The 20,784-nt window shown below is 41.7% G+C and overlaps 2 protein-coding genes across 2 annotated transcripts in view; one reads left to right on the forward strand and one right to left on the reverse strand.

Annotated features, from left to right (window-relative positions):
* The window catches only part of Ctnna3 (catenin alpha 3), a 1,290,503-nt gene that overhangs the window by 498,642 nt on the left and 771,077 nt on the right, over positions 1 to 20,784 (forward strand). The gene's annotated exons all lie outside the window — the stretch shown is intronic.
* Positions 1 to 20,784, reverse strand: part of Lrrtm3 (leucine rich repeat transmembrane neuronal 3) — a 176,061-nt gene that overhangs the window by 152,536 nt on the left and 2,741 nt on the right. The window lies entirely within an intron of this gene.

Raw genomic sequence — 20,784 nt, forward strand, 5'->3', positions numbered from 1 at the left:
TCCTCCTCCTCCTCCTCCTCCTCCTCCTCCTCTTCCTCCTCTTCTTGCTCCTCCTCTTTCTCCTCCTTCTTCTCCTCCTCCTTCCTCTTCTGGTTCTTCTGGTTTCTCGAGAGAGGGCTTCTCTGTAGCTTTGTGTCCTGGAACTAGCTACTGTAGAAAAGGCTGGCCTCAGACGCACAGAGATCCACCTGCCTCTGCCTCCAGAGCGCTGAGATTAAAGGCATGGGCACCACTGCCCAGCTTTATCATCTTCATTTTTATATTAAGCTTACATTTACATCTCTTGGTCATGCTTATCATAAAAAACTTTAACAAACCACTCAATAATGTTTATTATTCGACTGCTAGGTAGTAAAAATTGACCGAGGCCATTTCATTCTCCTTATAATCTCTTTTGTTTATGTACACATGTATATGAATAAGGTGTGTGTGTGTGTGTGTGTGTGTGTGTGTGTGTGTGTGTGTGTAGTATGTGTGGTATATTAGCACATATGTATACAGGTATGTGTGTGTTTGTATACAGAGACCAAAGGGCATTTAGTGTCCAGCTGTATTGCGATCTTCTGTGTTTCCCCAAGACAAGGTCTCTCACTGAACCTGGAGCTAAGCTAGCGGCCAGCAAGCATCACCAGTCCTCTTGTCCTTGCTTCCCACTGGCTTGGGGTTACAGGCATCTGTGGGACTACGCCCGACTTTCTAATGCTGGAGCTGGGATCCAAGCTCAGGACCTCATGCTTGTTTAGCAGACATTCTTAGCAACCGAGTCTCCCCACTCTTAATCCAATGAGCTAACTTTCCAGCCCTATTGAGGACATTCCCACCAGAGAGTAAGAAGCCACTGTTCCATCATTATGAATGGCTGGGTGATGCATGAGATAGTTAACCTCGAGAGAGTCTCTTCTATTTTAGTTCAAAATGCACATTGAATGAATGGGTATTGGACTTTAATGAGTGCGCAATCTATCCCGAACTCTCAAAAATCATAATTTTGAGCCAGAGGATTTGATAACTCACATATTATCAAGAGGCTCAGAGATTTCATAAAGAGAAGCAGTTGACCTTGGGGAAGAGGAGGGCTGATCCAGCCACAACCACCCAGAGAAACATCTGTGTTGAGCTGTGTCCTTGCTGAAAAGTTCTCATTTTATTGGTCATGGCTCTTCTCTATGTTGTAGCTACAAGAACAACTAATTTGGTGCAGGTGTGTGTGTGTGTGGGGGGGGGGTGTAGAAGATCTGTGCTCCCTGGAAGGAACTCTCTACATTGAGAATAAATCCTCTTACATTGGTGTCAGATCAAACCTGACTCTACACAATGTAACCCTCAAGAACCAAGCAACATGACAAAAAAGATAAACTGCAATACAAGAAAGCAATTAAATAGCCACAGAGAGAGAGAGAGAGAGAGAGAGAGAGAGAGAGCAGAGAAGTAGAGAAACTGTGGCTCTGGCTGCTGAGGCTGTGCTCAGTTACCCTGTGCAGCACAGAACTTCTCTAGACCTTGTTAGCAAATGGAAAACACAGTGTGTACTCTAAGCACCCATCTGCACTTAGATCTCAGAAACTATTTACCTCCTGGTTGCTGGAGATAATAGATAAGACTCTCATGTACTTCCTCATGAGCTGCTGAAAGGTAGTGTCTCCGTAGTTTAGGGTTTTTTTTTTTTTTAAGTGACATCTGTCACTTTTCAAAGCCTCAGAACTCTGAGGTGTGGGAGGCTGTGTCTCTTCCCTAGTGCCAATTATATAAATATTCCTTTCACTTTGGAGCCTCTGCCTCTTTGTAGCTGTATGGCAGCCACTGTGCAGCCCTCCACTGGTGGCTGAAGTTATTTCTGTCCCTGTCTTGTGATTAGAAACACCAGGAGTAGGGGGCTGGACTCAGCATGCTGGGAAGGATGGACTTGCCTCCTGTATTGCTCTGAGCTACAGAATGCCATGACCGGGAAGGAGGGGCAAAGAAACAGGTTCTTCAGGGGCCCAGTTGACTCCCTGCAGTGACCTCTGTCCATTGAAGATCAAGGTTGACTGTGGTTTAAGGACTGGACCTGAAGATGGACTCCGAGGAACGTAAACAGCTTTGTCAGGACAGCTAAGACGACCCTCTCCATATACACCCAGTTCCCCGCCTCTCTCTGTCCTACAGATCCTTTACTGCTATGGCATGAAAGATTCTCAATGCAGAGGTGGAATGCTGCATTCCAAGAACCTCAAATACTGTATTTAATGATTAGTGGCACGGGGCAGGCAATCCAGGGCTTCCGGAACGGGAAACTCTTGCTTATTCCATCCCTTCTGCATTTAGAGCTCTATGATCTTGAGTATATAACTGGAAGTTTCGGTACCTCAGTTTACCCTTTTGCATTTATCAAAAGAGGTGGTGAGGAATATGTCAAGAAAAACTTTTCTCACAGTACCTACCTCCAGGCTAGTATGCCACTATCTGAAACCATGTTTGAGATATCTGAAACCATGTTTGAGATAGAGAAAAATATGGGTAAGACATTTCTTCTCTGTAAAATTCCTCAGTAATGCAGATAATAAGTGCATAGAAGAAAATACAGTAAGAGTTTTAGAAAATGGTGTTGGAGATAGAAATAAAATGGTAACAATAATGTACAATAGCAATTGAGGTGGAAAGAAGAAATACTTCCAACTAGACTAGCCAGAAAATTGCCCATAAAAGCACGAAATTTGGTCAGAAAAACATAAAATTCACTGGACAAAAGGGAGTTTTCTAAGTAGAAGCAGAATGTGTAAGTTGGAGATAGAGTGGCAGAAGGCAAATACTGGCTGGTTGTAGTTTTGTGGGATTATCAGGGTACAAGAGGGCCTCAGGAGGAACTGAGTCACTGGACCAAACCCACCTTGCCGCCTGGCTTTTCTGCCATGATTCTGAACCAGCCAGAACTCTTGTAAAATGCTTGTACATTTTGTATTTTAAATAGTATGCATTCCCATTGGCATGCATTGTTAGGACTACAGAACATTGGAGGCAAATATGGATCTGTGTGAACACTGGACACACAGATCTCGCAAAGCTTGGCTGCTGGCATCTGTGAGTCTGCCGTCATTTCACCAAGTATAAGCAGACTGACTTCAAGTTTTCTGTAGTAGAGGCATTTGAATTACACACAGTGTTTTAGTAGGTTTATCATGACCGTCTGAGCTGAACTCACATTGTCAATATGATAGATCTTAATTTTTATATTTGTTTTCAGGGTTTTTCTTAAGGGAATGGTTGCCATGGAGCTCTCCCAGTAGCAGTTTCTCAATATGTGCATTTTAGATTTGACTATACATATATTTGGAGCTGAACTTATTACTGGTTATAAGTCAAACAATATGAGTGCTGAGAACTGAGCCTGGGTCCTCTGAAAGAGCATCGGGCATTTTAACTACTTCGTCATTCTCCAACCTCATGAGATAAATTTGATAAACAAAAGCATGCGAGCCTGACTATATAATGTTATACTTATAATCATGAGGATAATAAATGCTTATCTTAATCATCGATAATAAATTTAATCATATCTTTACAGGACTGACTATGCACTTTTCTCAGTGTCAGTCAAGTAGCTTTAGTAGCAAAACAAAAGTGTCATGACTTTAACGAATCTGAATTGTTGATTGCTGCTTTAATCTAAAATGTGATGCAGAGCTTCATTCAGAGACACTCTTGATACACACTCCCGGGGGTTTCATGGAACTGGACGTTCCACTATATGACTAGACGGCTTTGCAGGAGGATTTATGAATCATCACTGGGTTTCTGAGAATTGGTGTGCTTAAATATAATAGTAAGACAGACTGTCAGAATGAAGACAGTTAGTTGATTACTAATACTTGGTATTTCTACCTTTATACACTTAGGTGACTGCTTTATATATGTATTAGCAGGCAAGGGTGGAACCCCTCTTTACTTAGATGCCGTTCTTCCTGTAGTTAGAACTATCAGAAAGAAAGAAGTCATGTTGTATGAAATTTTCACAAAAAATAGGTAAATAATGCATTAATTAACTCTTCCTCAGTAGAGCTCTAATTGAGAGCCTAGGGAAACAAGAATAGGTCTATATTCACTAAGTGGCATGAAACAAACACAGTGAGCCTTCTCTTTTCTCGACTATGCACCTCTATGCTGACATCCCTGTCTGCCCTTGATCTACCCATTTGCTGGACATTCTTTCTGTCCACTTTGCTTAATAAAATATATCTTTGTCAATACATTAAGCATAGTTTTTAAAGACTTTCTCTGAGCTGCTGTCCCACAGAGTGTTCATACATCATTCTCTTATTGAGATAATATGCTCCATGTGAAGTGTTAAGGCCTAGATCATCAGTTCTGCAAGCCACGGCCCACAGTTCAACAACTGTATAAGACCTCATATCTATGACATGACGTCAGTTTGGTGGCTCGACCTAATGACAGTGACAGAGATCTTCCTTTAAGAGATAGGATATTTTATTGAATCAGTCCATATCCTGCCTAAATTCTTTAGGACCATTTTTTTGTTATTAAAAAATACCCACTTTACTACAAGTCGATTTTACTTAAATCAGAACTGTCTAACAAAAACATTGTTCACTATTCACGATCTGAATTCCAGTGAATGAATTATACTATGGTACATATTAAAAGCCATGACACATTTACTTCATAATAAATAAGGCAGTGATGTTATTCATTAATAGCCCTTTAAAGATAAGCTGTTAGGTCTTTCCTTTCTTCCTTCTTAATTTTGGTGAAGATTGTTTTGTTGTTGTTCCAAGGATGCTCTTCCTGGGATTCTACAAATACTGCCTCAAGGTATCTCCTGTCCAGGTGATGCCTTTACTCTTGTTGGTGTCTGTGTAAAAGAATTCAGTGCCCTCCCTGCCTTCTGCCTAAACAGACCTGGGGATTTGGTCCAGTCTTGTGTTTGTGTCCCTTTTCTATAGCGGGGCACTGGGCACACCTCTTAACAAAAATCTTCTTGTCTCTCTCAACATCAACCATTTTTAATCCACTTGTTGCTCAAAAAAAAATGTGGTACATTTACACAATGAAGTACTACACAGCAGAAAAAAATAACAACATCTTGAATTTTGCAGGCAAATGGATGGAGCTAGAAAACATTATTTTGAGTGAGGTAACCTAGACACAGAAAGACAATTATCACATGTACTCACTCATAGGTGTTTTTTAAATATAAAGCAAAGAAAACCAGCCTACAAACCACAATCCCAGAAAACTTAGACAACAATGAGGACATTAAGAGAAACTTACATAGATCTAATCTACATGGGAAGTAGAAAAAGACAAAATCGCCTGAGAAAATTGGGAGCATGGGAACCTTGGGGAAGGGTTGAAGGGGGAAGAGGAGGAGCAGGGAGGGAAGCAGAGAAAAATGTAGAGCTCAATAAAAATCAATAAAAAAAAGAACTTCAAAGAAAAAAAAGACAGTTAAAACCAAGAGTGAGGAAAATAGACCCAAACCACAAATTTTAAGGTATTAAACACTTACTAAAATTGTTTATGTCTGATTATGCTTGACCTTTTTAATAGGGAGGCAGGGAGTGGGGCAAGAGGAGACTGAAGGACAAGATCACCTGCATGAAAAATAATGATAAAGTTATTTAGAAGTAGAACTCTTTTTCTCTATTGGTCTTTATACAAGGAGTGTTTTGTGACATCATAAAATAATTTCACAATCCTCTAATTGTAAAGAAAGCCTTGGATGTTAGCGATCTGTTTCTCAGAGTCCTTTGGTGTAGAGGGACCTCATAGCACATCAATAAAGACAGTTCTACAAGGGCCTCATTAGAGAGTAATCAGAGAGTAATTGGTCCTCTGTGTTCCCTGCTGTCCTGGGGCCCGGCCTTGGCGAACTAACGATTTAGGCATTAACACTTTCTGTGAAGTGCTTTACCTGATTTTAAAATATATATCCGGCTCTTAGAAACTCTTCTAAAAGTTTAAAGCCTGAGATAAGGAACTGTGCTGGGCAGATTAACCCAGGTGGAGGATTTGAGGATGGAAAAAGAAGAACAAGTATAAATTAAAAAAAAAAAAAAAAGCTCAGTGTATTCCTTAAAGTAGACTGTACATAGCCAGATTTTAGGGAAAAATGTATTCTTCATCACATCCTATTTACTAGTATAAAAGGATGAATAAACCAGAGAAATTTGTCTCTAGTAATTTCTGAGGTACCCATGCTGTGAAATACATAAGATGGGATGTTTATCTACATATATAAATGTAGTAGTGCAGACAGCAACAGCAGCATAGCGAATAAGAATATTTCCTTGAATAAGGAAGTGATTAATTTTGTGGCATATGGGTAAATAGGGAGGAGGGGGAAGAGATAAGAAAAACGTATATAGATCTACAACTACTCTCACCAGTATCTATAAAAACATAATGTTGAGCCAGGAAGAGGTTTGGAGTCACACAAGGGTACCGCTTTATAATTCTGTTTCTATAAAATACTGAAATTCATTGACCCCTGAAGATGAGGTAGTAGCTGAAAACACAAGGGGCTGAGGATCATGGAAAGGTTGTTCCATGCCCCAGGGACAGAAAACACCATTGTGCTCAGTTATCTACCAAACAGTGCATGAAAAGTAAGCGTGGCCCTCTCTTTTTAAAACTATAGAAGTGCCTCCCACAAATTAGAACACCAACAACAAGCCGATGACATCACTGTTACCGAGGAACATTGTCACCTTTGGGTTTCAACTGTTTCCAGAGATGGTTGGTTTTGACCACTGGTTTGACTAACTCTAGAATTAGTTGGGGAAAAGAGGCTCAAAACAGAATTGGCTAGATTAGGGTGACGGGCCTGCGAAGGGATCTCCTGAATTGTGTTAAATGAAGAGGGAAGAACCACATTAAATATGGGTGGTGCAGGTTCACCTTGTAGGCCCTGGACTGGATGAAAAGAAGAAGGTGAGCTGAACATTCCCACGTATACATGAATTCATTACTCTGTGCCCTTGACTGTGGATGGAACGCAACTAGCCAGCTGACCTTTCTTCAATGGCTGACTATAACCCGGAACTATAAGCCAAATGGAGCCTTTCTGTCTGGCTACTTTATCCCAGCAATGGAAACTTCTCTTTCCTGATTCCTCTCAGAAGATTCGTTATCCCCGGATGTACAAAGCTGCACTAACACTATGTTTTATGTTAAAGTCCCTTGATGCTGCACTATCACTAGATAGCATCTTTCTCTTTAGGACTGGTCAGGGCTACGCTGAGTGGAAACTGAAAGCTAATGCCAGTACTGAAAACTAGATACGAGAGGGTTGGGGTCTAGACAGATTTTCTAGGAAGTGTCTGGGGAAAAAAAAATACTCAACATGAGAAAGACCCCTGAAGAATACTATGAACAGATTCAATATGCTTGAATGGTATAGTCAGTTTCTAATTTCAGAATAATTTCTCTCACACATGTGCTAAAGTGTAAAGAAACATCTAATAAGACTTAACACTTCAAAGTCATTAAGTAACTAATTAACTAATGAGTCCACAGACTAGCTCTCTGAGATCTGTATTCAGCATATACCAATTCACAGATCTTGTGCTGTTTAGGGACTCTTGGAGCTCTTCCCGTCTCTGTTCTTCTCTGAATGTGAATTAGTTAGTATATGTCTCCATTGCAGGACACACATCATATCAGCTTTCTCTCTGTAGAGAGGGGAGCTTGGTGCTGCTCGATGACATGAATTTTCAAATAGCCAGATAACTCTGGGACTTTGTCTGGCAGTTTGGGTTCCAAGTTTCAAATATTCATTAACCTCTGTTACATTTTATTTGCCTTGAGGAGAAATGAAATTCCATGCCTCTGCTGACGTATAGAAGGGGGCTCAGTAGATGCCAAGTGGAATTGGTTTGCATTATGCCTTAGTTTTTGTTTCGTTTTGCTTTTGCTGTGGCATGCACTGTAACAAAAACAACTCGAGGGACAGAGTTATTTTAGTTCACAGTTCAAGACAGTCCATCGTGGCATGGAACTTGTCACAACATGTTCTTAATGAAGACATACAAGGGGGATGTATGCGTCATGTTGCTTAGAGCCTATTTCATTTCTACACTCCAGGATCCCAGATAGGGAATGGTGCTCCCATACCGGGTGAAGCTTCCTACCCAATTAAGGCAATCGATGTAACTCTCCCACAGGCACGGAAAGGCCCGTCTCCCATATGAATCCCAATCGTCTAGATAACAATTAACACTAACCACTGCAGACGTCTTTCGAGAGTTTTGCTCTTGCATAATATAGTCATCACCTCACACCGAGCTTGCAAACTTTAAATATTAATATTGTGATGTGTCTCTCCAAATGCCTACATTGGTTTTATGGCAGAAATCAGCAACAATCATTTGCTTTTGAAGTGCTGAGGAGACGATTCAGTAATGGGTACTTGCTGGCAACAACGAAGGTGCTTGCTGACAGACACAGAAAGCTGAGCATGATCCTGGAAACTGACATGATGGAAGGGGAGAACCGATTACTGCAAACTGTCCTCTGACCTCCACACAGATACATACATGCATGGATGCACATGCACACACAGACACAGACACACATGTAATTAAAAAATAGTCAACTAGGTGGTAAATTCTCCCAGCCATTTGACTTATGTTAGTAGAAAGAACAGTGAGTTTGGAGAAAATGCCGCATGTCAATGATTTTGGACACAATTGACAGTAGAGGGGACTTGGGCTGCAGAAAAAAAGACAGCATGAGGATGAAGCTCTATGGGGGGTCAGAAGGATGAGAGAGGGAGGAAGTTTCTCCGGTGATGCTGACTAAGTGGAGATGGTACCTGAGTAGAAACCACACCAGCTTTAGGGTCTTTCTTTGGTGCTAAGCAAAACTACCACAGATTTAAGGAATCTATTAACGTGCATTGGCAGGGTGCTTTCAAGTTGTTGGAAGACACCTCTCAGGGTGGAGGTGATGACTGATCAGCGAACCCCAGGGACATTTAGTCATCACGGCAGATTGCTGAACTGGCAACCAAGTGTTTAAACCAGGCCTTCCACCTTGCCACTCAGATCAGCTTGCTGTTCCGTGTGAACACCCGGTGAGAGCGGGCAAAGGTTTCACTTAACACCTGCTGAGCCCACATGCTAACTTTATCTCTGTTTATCCTCAGAATTGTCTTGGGTTGTGAAGTGGTATCGTCCAGATGACCAAACAGTTGCCTTACCATGTCATTAGCCTAATCAAACCCAAAGCTGGGCTTGACTTCAGCTCTCTGCAACACCAGGGGATAAAAGCAACTCTTCCGGGCAGTGATTTGATCGGTGTGCCTTTAAATGTCTACAGGTCTCGTCTGTGTGATGGTGACTCTGCAAATACCGATGGGCTGATTTCAGAAGCCCTTGCATATAAAAACCACTTCTGTCTTTTTAATTCTTTTCCCCTCTTGATTTCCCTCGCCAGCCCCCTCTTTGAGCCATGCTCTGACTCACTCAGCTTGAATTCTGGCTGGCACGGCCAGTGCAGCCAAGGCTGCAGCTGTTGCCATCCCCCCTCTCCCCGGCTCATCTTGAGGTCTGCAAATGAGCCTTGCAGACTGATACTGTGTTCTGCAGTTTATTTGACAAATCGCTTTTGTGGCCTTTGAGTTTCCATAGAACTCATAAATCCCCGCAGCCGATGGAGGCTGGTTATCAGATTCAAATTCCATACATGTGGAAGTAGAGAGGTGAGGATCCTTGCATTCAGAGTGGACCCCCACCCTTCAGATTTATCTGTGAATCATACATAAAACTACCCCTAGAGCAAGCTAGGATATTCTCTTGCTGGTGCCTGCCTGCAAACGACTTCTCCCCTTCTGTCATAAATCATGTTAGCATCTTTTAAAATGTGCCTGAGAAATGCATTTGGTGTTTCCAGAGCTGGGCTTTAGTGGGCTGAATTGCGTTGGGGCAGTCTGTTTGCCTCATCACGTTCTGGGTGACACTGGAGTAGAATGGGAACTCCGGCCATTCAGCTGCGGGCTCTAAGGAAGCCCGTTGTAACTGTGCATTTTAATGAACTGAATCAGCTGAGGAAATGTCTCCACTGTGGTGTAGCTGTCTGCCTCATGAAGCACCTCCCCGCACACACAGAGGACTTCTTTTTCTTAAACTGTCCATCCTCCATGCTTGTGAAGAGTTCGGTGTTTTTTTTTTTTGTTTTCTCTCCTTTCCCCTTAAATTACAGGTGGAGAAAGGCTTAGTGAACTCTAAAACCCAGGAGCAAGCTTGGTTGCATCCTTTACAGCACTTGGTGCTAAAACATAGCTGCTGTAGCATTCATGTTATCCCTGGGACATGCAGCAACAGTTAGGGGCCCAAGTCGTTCTGTCATGTCCCCAGAGATGGTATCTTCACTTGGGAACATTTGAAAAAGGAATGGGAGACCAGACAGGGCTTCTTCTCTTTCCTTAAACTCATCAGCGGGCCACGGTGAGCTCAGCCAACAAAATGGGATTCATTTAACCATTTTCCATTTTTTATTTTTGCACAGTGTATTGTTATATCTTAAGACTGAGTTGACTCTGAGGACATAGTTGTGGTTAAAGATGTGTGTACAGATCTCATCGCTGGGATATTATTTGAGGGCCTCCCCTAGAAACCTGCTGAGTGTTTCCAGAATATTTTTTGCCTCTATGACTGGCTACAGGTTAGTAAAAAGCACCTCCTTCTTTCATTATATTGCTTTCAGATATTTCATGCAAAATCGTTCCATTGAAAGGAGATTAATGCAAAATCCAGAACAATGTTTTGCGTGCACGCGGGCTGCTCAGGGGCCCTCTACCTGACTGAGTTAGTCCCAGGGTAGTTTATTACTGAAAATAAAAATGATTATAAAATCCAGTCATTCCTGTCCTTCCTCTTCTTTAACATGGTTGCAAAAGTTTTTAAGAATTTACCACAATAATAGTGTAGACACTGGGACTGTCTGAAGCAAGAGAGACATGGGTTTAAAAGGATGAGGTGATTGCACTAGAACCTTCAGATGGACAGGACAACACAGGCAGAGTGAAGCTTGTATTGGAAAAATTTAAAGTAGTTTAGCTTGGAATTACAGGTAGACAGCAGCAAGAAAACACGCTGTGGGGCTCTTGGAGATTTTTACTGCCATACGTGTTTATGAATAAAGATTTCATTACCACCTTCCCATTATAGATGTCTCAAAGTGTCCCTAAGATCAATCTGTTCTGTTGACGGCAACTTTTACCACAGTCCCGAACCTGAGCATCACCTCACATGGAAAATAAAAGCCTATATGTCTATCCCGTCTTACAAGCCATAACTCAAACGTGGCTTAACATAGAATAGGGAAAATGTAGTTTCTACTCTGAATTAAGCTGCAATTTACAAAATTACAGTTTTTCATTTAGAGCCTCAAAGATCTTGAATACAAATAGAATATTTTGCTCCCTATTTCAGTAAATTATTAGACTGTATCATTTTAATTATTGGTTTTCTAAGAGTTTAAACATTGTTACTGTTCCCTTTTATTAGGATCTAAAGGTCCATGTTGGAGTTGTGTAGATGAGCTTATAAACAGGGTTGGATAGAGAGACAAGCAGGAAAACACCTAATGTGGAGGTGAGGGAGAAGAGATTCAGGAGGGAGCCAGGGACTAATGGAGTAGAGAGGATGAAGCCAAGTGCAGGCCTTGGATCCCAGGTGATTCGCATGCTCTCTGCACAGTTGATTTTTTTTTTCTGAGATGAAGACAATGATGAGCACCACCACAGGTCTGTAAGATTTGGTACCTCCAACTGTATAGTTCTTTGGAAACAGGTGTGATCAGAGAGTTGAGACCCTGCAGCCTAGCCCCTAGGGAGAGGTAGAGCTCCCCCTTTGAATGGGAAGAGAGGTGAGGGCTCAGGATGAGCCCAAAGCAGGAGCTACACAAGGACCTAGATAAAGAGCCATCTAAACTCAAGACCAGAGGACATGCTCCAGGAACAGGTGGTCCAAGAGAAGTCAGGAACCCCGGCCTCCACTAAAACAAAGTGGAGTAATTAAAATAAAATAGTATTCATCGAGTTATTAAATGCTGTTTTTCACTCTCAGATACTGTGGAAAACAGTCAAAGTCCTGAGAACTATCTTAAAGAAAAGCCACTGTCTGATCATTCCCATTATAGGAACAATTTTACAACTGAGTGCCCCAGTGATAAAATGGAATATTATATGCATCAGAATAGGATATATCTCATACATAATATATTGTACACCTGTTTATTATATATAAAATAATTCTAATACTGATGCAATTAGTCTTCCAAAGACCTGGCATTTGTTCTGAGTTGTTTGTAACAGTGCTTTAGCACAGTGGCCAGAAAAATCTGCACCAACAAACACTGCAAGAATTAAGAAAAGATGTGTTTGCTCAGAATAGTTGCAAACACTTTAAGAACTCAAGCAGCCTGTGACATGGTTTCTGTTACAGGTTTAAAGAACAGAGAACAGGGGACAGTGAGACCGGAAGGGGTGTGGAGTAAGTAGAAGTTGGCTGTGTCCTGAAAGGGCTGAGATGATGGGAAACTGAGAAGGAGGAAAGGCGTTTCTCACAGAGGAAAGTTCAGCTCATGAGCAGGAGCAGGGAGATAGCAAAGCACAGGATGCTTCATGAACCAGCTTGCATGGGGGTGGTGGTGGTAGGGGGAGGTCCCAACATGAAGGTGGTGGGTTTTGAGTTTAAAGGAAATCTCATTCCAATTAAAACTATTTTGGGATATGACTATTAAGCTGCCCAAGTGTGCTAAGATATTAAAGAACATGAAGAAAGGAGGGAGTCCTGATTATGTGTCAAGTCTGTGCTGGGCTTTTTTTTTTTTTTATCATCCTGGAGTACTATCTTTTGACTATCCAATAAAGTAATACACAATGTACGGTATAAAAGAGCACATAAACATATTTTTAAAAACATGCTGACTTTTGGCCCTTCTGCGACTGTCCCATGATGGTTTTTTTTTTATCTTTTTATACATATTTTTAAACAAAGGAGCTGAAAGTCACAGCCACATAGTTATTATGTATCAGAACAAGATTTCGAAGGAGCTGTTGAAGGCTCTGTAGCCCCTGTTCCAAGCTGCCTCTTCCGGGAGGGGGGTGGAGTGGAGGGAAGGCATAAAATGGTAATCCAATGAGTGACTCTCTCAAACATGGCTCAATGGGTAAGGACTGATAATTTATCCTGCCCTGGGTTCTCCCGTTGAGAAGACAGGTGGAGGCATCTCTGAGGGATGATTGAAAAGGAATGTCTGTGAACCCATTTTCTCCGTGAAGCATCTTCTTCAATCCTTTCCTTAGCCATCCTGCTCATGGCTACTCTTGGCACACAGCTTCCTACCGTTAGCTAAGACCGGAGTTCGTCTTTTTGGATCCTTGGATGGCATATTTGCTCCGGATCTGGGACGAGACATTTAGTCAGGCATGTGGACCTACTGGGGGAGGGATTTCAGTGCAGAGGGCGCAGATGATCTTTTTAAATAGAGAAACCCAGGGCGGTCTAGAAGACAGAGGGTAGATATGCCACACCTGACTCTAGGGTGCACGGAGACAAGAGCCCAGGCTCTCGAACATTTCAGCTGTGACACAGACAAAACAACGGAAACCTCTCTAAAGTGGGGAAGGGGGAGGAACGCGAGACTCGGATGCAGGATTCCAGTGACAACCCTGGAGGCCAAGTCAGTCATCAAGAGGGTTAGATCCAGAATGCCCATCACTGGGGTTACGTTTGAAGTGAAATATTGATAAGAGTCTGCAGACTAGTATAAAATTCCACCAAGAACTTTCCTTTTTAATTTACAGCTACCCTGATGGCTTTGCATTTTAGTATAAACTAATAAAGACCCCACACATCAGCGTGTATTAGACCATAAAAATGAGCAGAGTAGAGCCCATAAAAGTATATGTGGAATTTTACATTTTACTACTCAATCCTCCCTATAAAAAATAATAAAAGGACTAAGTGCACACTGCCCTTTCATAACGCGAATAGGATGGAGTGAACGCCAGAGGCTGGGAAGAATGCAAGACTGGCAGATTAACATTTAGTTAGCAGTCAGAAAGACCATGTACAAGTCCCTGGAAATCATGTACCAAGAGGTGAAGGTGTATAACTTGGGTTATAATGCCCTGTTTGAATGGGATGGGGGTTACCATAAGGAAAAGCTATAAAGTAGAACAAGTGTAAGATAGATTTATATGATGTTGACCTTTTAGCATCATCTTCTACCAAATGATAAGCTTGGTGGATGACAAAATACATTTATAATATGGCTTCTGCCATACCACACATTTAAAAAATGCTCTTTAATTCCCAAGCTTCGGATGTTGCCTTGACTCCCAAAGGGCATAAGGCAGTACACAAACAAAACAGTCATACTTTGCACTTTAAATTTTTGTGCAAGGTGGACAAAGCCTTTCCCTAGATCAACACTGACCTCAGAGAGCATTGTTTGTGTTGCAGCTGTTATTACGGTTGGAGGGTAGCTTTCGCTGCTGTAATCCTATCATCTCTATGAGTCTTTAAGGCTACCGCCTTATCCAATAGCATAGAATATATGCAGGTCTCTTTAACGCTCTTGCTGACATTCTGATTAATGGCATACCAGGTAGAAACCGAACGTGTGAGAGATCAATATTAATGGCAAGGAAAACTGTAAGTGAAACAGTCAGATGGAGCCACAAAATCCACAGGATGCTAATATTTAGCTTCCCACACCCACTGCCAGACGGATCTTCCCAGTTGGCCAATAAACTGCAGCAACAAGAACGCTGAGTAAGGATTTATATTTAAACAAAGCCCTATGCTTTTTGATGGAAAAATAGAAGAAATAATGAATCTTTGGCAGAAATTGCCTCTGCTGAATGTATGTAGAAGTTGCTTTATTGTTCAATATGTAAGCCCCAAACCCCACTTTTCCTTCCTAAGAAAACAAAATTCTGGTTATTGATGCTGTTAGCTGATGAAATACAGCTGACGCCTTCTACAACCTAAAGTCCTTTATTCCTGGATTTGAGTTAGTTGCTTGGGTAGGCAAAGAGCTTCAGCGTTTGTGAGGCTCATAATTCACTTGTATCTTCTTACTTTTCTCCCACTGAAAATCAGAAAGCCCTGTAGAGGTGTTGAGCGGGATGTAGAGAAAGAGGGAAGGGCCATTTGGCTTCCGTATGTAACAGTTAGTGATTTATGTAACATTTAAGGTAAATGCATCCTCTACTGGATAGCTGGTGCTCTCTTTAGGAGAACGATTCATATGCCAAAACCAAGTTTTGTGTGCACGTGCTGGCAGAACAGTGGGCTCTTTCACACAAAGGGAGCAGCACGCTAAGTGTGAGAGACAAAAGCAGAGAGCGTCCTTGGGGGGATCCCGGAAAATAATAAGAAAACCCAGAGAACTTTCAGGAAGTGATTGATTTCTATTTCAGAACTTGCTGGGCAGGACAGACAGAATGGTCTCTGTTCCCCCTCACCCCTGAGATAGGCCATACTGCTCATAGAGTCCCTGCCTTTAGGTTGTAGTTGTAACAGAGATGCTCTCTGATTGGTCTTTTGCTGTGACCTAGACATCCCTTTGTTTCTGTTCCTGGGTGCTCCTTGCAAGATCTGGAGCGCTAACCCAGGAACGTTCACCTGCCACTCTAGGAAAGTTAGTCAGTTCACATTTCTTAAATCTCTCTTTGTTCCCTAGCTGTGTCACAGGAACTCAGCTAGCAAAGAGAAAGTTCATGTTAACTTAAATGGTAAGAGTTTTGTAATCCCATTCACTAACCACATACTTGAAGAGATGACCAGCCTCCGATGGTGGAGAGAGAACTGGGATTGTGGCCTTTCTTTGATTAATTATTTAGTTTGCAGAAATAAAAATAATAAAAGAAATCTAGCTATATGCTCCCTTTTAAAAAACTGTCTTGGTTTCCAATGGTCATAGTTACTAGTAAAGGTAAAGCGTTCCTGGATCTAGGGTTCAAAGCTTCTGTCAGGTTGAATGGGATGGAGACCAGGATGTCAGCATCTGTGGCCCACGTAGCAATAGGTGCTGATGTTGTAGAGCACATGGGTTGTCCCAGAGCTGCTCAGAAGTAGGCCATCTTGCTACACTAGTGGATTTGTCAGTTCAAAGTCAATAGACTCAGTGATGCTGTGGGGGGTGGGGTGGGGGGAGGCAAGCAGACTTGATGAGGAAAGCCTCTGGCCTGACTTGAGATGCAAATAAAATTTTGATTGAGTTTGGTAAATTTTTGACTCAGGATTCTTGGGTTTGTATTTCTGTGTTGATTATATATAACACAACTATCTATCTATCTATATACATAATATGATTATCGATAAAAATCATAGCTTTTCTTCTATCCCCTGAGCTGGATATAAAGTAATTCAACATGAAGAATCTTTATCTTTTGGGGAGTCAAAGGTGTAAGTTCTAGATTCCTTGGTACAAAGTTCTTTTACTTTTTGACCCGCCCAAAACATAGAACAGCAGTAAACAGCTGGAACATCTCACTAAGTAATGTGTTAAAAACAACGAAAGAAACAAACAAACAGGGATCATTGAGGAAAAGAACTTTTGACATTCACTTTTCCCAAAACCGCGAGCAGTCATTAGTGCAAGCCAGTCTGTGTGTGGGCGTCTTCCAATTTTGAAAAGTTGAGAAATGTACCTGAGTTGACTTAGCAAATGTCAGAGAAAATGGAACTGGGTCTTAATTTCCAGACTTTCTATTCTGCCATGCACAGCTGTGATATCTTTTCCCCATGTGAAATACAATTAACTTCTAGTTTCCTTTTGTAGAATTCTTATCACAGTCTATCCAGTCATCCAAAACCGTCAATGATTTTGGAGGCTAAGTAAAATTCAGGTCCAGTTTGTTTGACTCCTATGGCTAAGGAGACAGTGACTTTCACTTATCTGTAGAGGGTGATGGTGTTTGGTTAATGTTTATGAGCCATTTACCACACACTATTTAATACACAGGTATTCTGTTTCTTTTATGATGTTTGGTTTTCAAATTTGCTGGTAGTATTCTTCCAGCCAGGGTTTGTCCTAAATGCCCATTGTTTTTAACATCTGTAGCAAAGAGAATACAAGGACAGGAAGGTGCCCAGGGTTAGCTACAGCTCTGGATCCTTATTAGAACCCTGAGAAGAAAAAAACAAAAAAAAAAGGAGAAGCTCTTGGCATTAGAATTTTTTTATTTATCATGGCTCAGTTCTCATTTATTGTGCATGGAACTCATTCTGCCTTCAGCGCATTGGGCTAGGACTCCTAGCCGATGCTTGCCTAATCCACATTTTAAGTAAGCAATTTGTGTTCTCATATTGGTAAATGTCAAAGGAAGAGATGCTCCGAGCACCTACAGCATCCCAACATCCCCTGCCAAGGCTGTGAATGTGACACTGCATTCTTCTTCCCCAGAAGGAGAGCATAATTTCATTATCCATGAATCATCGCCTCTTAGACTGTACCATCCTTGTCAGAGAGCCTAATAGCACCACTGTTTAGCTAGCTGCAAAGGAGGGAGGGAGGAGGAGGGAGAAAGCCCCGGGGACGAAGCACAGGTCACTGACATGATCAACAAACTGGAAAGCAGTTCTCATGTCCGAGAGGAGGCCTCCCTCTCTGGATATAGCCCACCATATCTACTGACCAGCAGGAATCGATCCTGAGTCTCTGGATATCAATATGGGCATCTGTCTCCCCAGCCTAAGTTACCCTCTTTCCTGATCCTGACCATGAACAATAATAAGACTCAAAGAAGCTCTCAAAGACTATGTTGGCTAATATTGATGAATACAGAAGCTTAAAGCATTTATCTATTTTTTTATTGCATTACTGTTTGTTTTGTGTCTTTGGCACTAATTTCCAGCTCTCAATGCCAGTTTTATGGGTTTTCTTTCCGTTATCACTGAGAAAATAAGCAAGCATACATAACTTTGATAATAGGCATGATAATTATACTTCACAGGAAAGATAACATTAAGTAAGATGCACAGAGCAGAGGAACCTGTGCTGCCAATAAGTTCACAAAAGAAAAAAAGACAAAAACCAAAAAACCAAAAATCCCTAAAAAAATGTTTGAACCATTGTGGTTACTAGAATCAGCCACTAGAGGTCAGTGCTACTCTATAGAAATCAGCATTGCCACCCTATAGTTATAGGTAGTTGACTCACCAAACCAAGTTTAAAAAAAAAAAGGTTGAAAAATCATTGGGAAGATGTCACGTCAACATCCTTGGAAGGTACAAAGTCATTTAAAGCGAATATATCTTCCATAACATTGTAAAAGTCTCTGACTCAGAGCCTCTGTGCTGCTTCCGCACCTTGTGTGGGGAGCTTGATAAATACATGAAAAAAAAGCACAAATCACAAAACACCAACATTCAGTTCCAAAGACTAAACTCCATTTGCCTTCTGTTTTCAGGAAGCTATAAAGGTCTGAGACCCGTTTCTGCATCCATGCACCTCCATGGCGCAACTCAACAGGTCAGGACACGCGTGTCGGTTTCTCCTTTTAGAGGGAGACTGGGCAGCTCACGTAAATTTGCAATAGAAAAAAAATGGCAAGGATTCTCCTGCAACATGAAGTACATTTTAAAGAACTTCTAGAAATAAATCCATGGTATAAGGTGTGGAAGTGCCACGGGGCAGACACGGGACAGTAACTTCTGACCAGCTTATCAGCTGGCTTTCTCAAGTGGCAATGATATAGGAACAGCTCTCTAACGAGGGGCGCCACAGACGGGTTCTCGGGCATTGTGACAGCTGGAAAGAAGAGTCCTTTACAAAGGAGAGACATGTGTTTAAAACTTTTTCCCTTGTAACTTCATGCCCTGAATCAAAATGTGATATGTTATTTCTAAGGCATTTCGTTTGGTTTCTTATCAGCCAGTAAATCTCTAAGGGAGGCATTAAAATGCGCAGCCTTCAAAATGTTGCTCATTCATTTTATCTCACCATCAGCTTTACACACCAAGTGGCTTTGAATCTTAGAAATACTTTTGATACAGCAAACGTGTTTCATATATCTTGGCGGCATCATAGCATTTATGATTTGAAAAAAAATTAAAAATATATATAGCTGTCAGTTTGCCTTGACTAGATGTGTTTGTCTTCCATGATAAATAAGGCAGAGGGTCAAGTCAAGGAATAGAAATGGGCTTTTTTTTCCCACTTCAACAGTGCATTTAATTAATACAGTCATCTTCATAGTACAGATAAAAATGAGGCTGACCAAAGGAAAAAAATAGATGGAATATGAATTTACTGACAGTATAGAAAAAAATGTAAAATTACAATTTCAACAACAACCGTCTCAGTAAGTTCGGTCACCCAGCTCATGAGACCGTAAGATCTATCTGCATTATCAATCCACTGGGACTCTGTAGCATTTGTCATTAATAAATGTATACTCAGTGGTTAGTCATGAGTAAACTGTGCTTGCAATGCTCTTTTGAGCTGGCACCTGGTCTCATCAAAGTACCTAGAGAAATTTGCTTAAAATGTTGTCTTTCCTCATTGCTAATAGAAGTATGGTTTTAATAATCCGGATTCCTTGCTATTATAGTTCATGTTGACTTGTCTAGATTTTCCCTCTCAGCCTATGGAAGACCTCCATACCCTATAAAAATAGCCATTCACTTTGTCTTTGTGATTATTATTTTTAACTATTATTTGGCAGTAACTGTTTTGAAATAATAGGGATATGGTCAAAGACATAAGGCCTGGCCAGTCATATGGTGAACCATCCTTAATGTAAAAGTCATTATGGTATAGTCCTAGACTAAAACCGTTCATCTGGGGGGGGCAAAATGGGGTGACAGAATAAATATATTTTCCCAAACCTCATAAATACAGAGGGTGTGGTATCCGTGCTGCAGTTAGTAGACTTTCACCAATGACATAAAAACATGCATGCAGCTTGCAGGCTGCCAGGCAGGTGCTGTACAGAATTGTGCTGGCGGATGAGTTACAATACAGATGAACACAGGGACACAGCGATGTCAACAACAGCAAAGCAAAGGCAAACTGTCACAGCGTCAGTCTCTTTTCCCTCCAGGCTTGATCGGATGCCTGTATCAAGGTGGTAGCAGGAGCATCCTTTCCAGGGATGCTGCGGAAGGATGTACAGACACCTGAATGAACTGCCAGTCAACAGGGGCCTGCTGTGTGTAGCACACATCACAGGACACTACAGGACAGCCTCACAAGCCCTGAACCGGACAGCCCAGAGCTCAGGAGCTATTAACTACACAGGGGCGGGGGTCTCAGAAAATAAGCTTCAGGGAGACATCCCGGGAAGATCCCAGCCATACCTGTGAGAGGGTGATTTCCCTTCAGCAAGCCTTATCTCTGAACTCCCTCCTTTCTAGTGGTCAGACTGCTTCCTCCCATGTGCCTAGCTAATGGTCTGGTTGTGTAACCAATCAACATGTTCAGGGAACACACAGGCTGGAGGAAATTGATAGTGAGTCCCTTAGTTTGATTTTACAAGGATGGGGATATCAGAAAGAGCTGCCAGTCTCAAACTTCATGCACTCACTGTCCTTGTGTTTTGCAGCCATCTGCTTTAACCCTTTGACACTTGTCCTGGTGCTTGCCTTGTAATTCCCAAACCCCTGGAAACTGCCCAGGGACCTGCTTTAATCCACCACCCTCTGGGATAGTTTTCTGGGGTTTTCTTTGAAAGACAGGCACTGTTTCTCATTCCGAGTCTCTATTGCATGCCACAATAAATCCTCTCCTCAGATTCACTCCACCCCCCTCCAAGGCCCTGGGATCCCT

The sequence above is a fragment of the Microtus ochrogaster genome, linkage group LG2 (assembly GCF_000317375.1).
Source record: "Microtus ochrogaster isolate Prairie Vole_2 linkage group LG2, MicOch1.0, whole genome shotgun sequence".
NCBI classification, from domain to species: domain Eukaryota; kingdom Metazoa; phylum Chordata; class Mammalia; order Rodentia; family Cricetidae; genus Microtus; species Microtus ochrogaster.